Below are 1,251 nucleotides of genomic sequence, written 5' to 3'. Positions count from 1 at the left end.
GCCATTCGACGGCCAACACCGCGGTTCCTGGTGTGTCCGCTGTGCCGTGCGTGTGATCATTGCTTGTACAGCCCTCTCGCAGTGTCCGGAGCAAGTGTGGTGGGTCTGACACACCGGTGTCAATGTGTTCTTTTTTCCATTTCCAGGAGTGTATGTTCTAAGATAAATCGTAGGGTCAGTATTGCCTCACGTGTTCCAACATTCCTATGGCATCCAAACTGAGCTTCCCCGAGGTCGGCTTCTACCAGTTCTTCCATTCGTCTGTAAGGAATTCGTGTTAGTATTTTGCAGCCGTGACTTATTAAACAAATAGTTCGGTATGAGATTTTCACTCTGCAGCGGAGTGTGCGCTGATATGAAACTTCCTGGCAGATTAAAACTGTGTGCCCGACCGAGACTCGACCTCGGGACCTTTGCCTTTCGCGTGCAAGTGCTCTACCAACTGAGCTACCTAAGCACGACTCAGGCCCGGTACTCACAGCTTTACTTCTGCCAGTATCTCGTCTCCTACCTTCCAAACTTTACAGAAGCTCTCCTGCGAACCTTGCAGAACTAGCACTCCTGAAAGAAAGGATATTGCGGAGACATGGCTTAGCCACAGCCTGGGGGGACGTTTCCAGAATGAGATTTTCACTCTGCAGCGGAGTTTGCGCTGATATGAAACTTCCTGGCAGATTAAAACTGTGTGCCCGACCGAGACTCGAACTCGGGACCTTTGCCTTTCGCGGGCAAGTGCTCTACCAACCGGGTGTGAGTCGTGCTTCGGTAGCTCAGTTGGTAGAGCACTTGCCCGCGAAAGGCAAAGGTCCCGAGTTCGAGTCTCGGCCGGGCACACAGTTTTAATCTGCCAGGAAGTTTCATATCAGCGCACACTCCGCTGCAGAGTAAAAATCTCATTCTGGAAACGTCCCCCCAGGCTGTGGCTAAGCCATGTCTCCGCAATATCCTTTCTTTCAGGAGTGCTAGTTCTGCAAGGTTCGCAGGAGAGCTTCTGTAAAGTTTGGAAGGTAGGAGACGAGATACAGGCAGAAGTAAAGCTGTGAGTACCGGGTGTGAGTCGTGCTCCGGTAGCTCAGTTGGTAGTGCACTTGCCCGCGAAAGGCAAAGGTCCCGGGTTCGAGTCTCGGTCGGGCACACAGTTTTAATCTGCCAGGAAGTTTCAAATAGTTCGCTAATTTTCACACCTATCAACACCTGATTTCTTAGGGCTTTGAATTATTATATTATTCTTGAAGTCTGAGCGTATTTGAC

General features: G+C 50.4%; 1 non-coding gene across 1 annotated transcript; it reads left to right on the top strand.

Annotated features, from left to right (window-relative positions):
• The first annotated feature begins 758 nt into the window (after positions 1–758).
• Trnas-cga lies at positions 759–833 on the top strand. The gene has a single exon. It is a non-coding gene; the product is annotated as a tRNA-Ser (tRNA).
• Positions 834–1,251: the final 418 nt, after the last annotated feature.

Source organism: Schistocerca americana, chromosome 2 (assembly GCF_021461395.2).
Source record: "Schistocerca americana isolate TAMUIC-IGC-003095 chromosome 2, iqSchAmer2.1, whole genome shotgun sequence".
Classification (NCBI taxonomy): Eukaryota; Metazoa; Arthropoda; class Insecta; order Orthoptera; family Acrididae; genus Schistocerca; species Schistocerca americana.
Note: the sequence above shows the minus strand (reverse complement) of the source record. Positions and strands in the feature narration are given on the sequence as shown.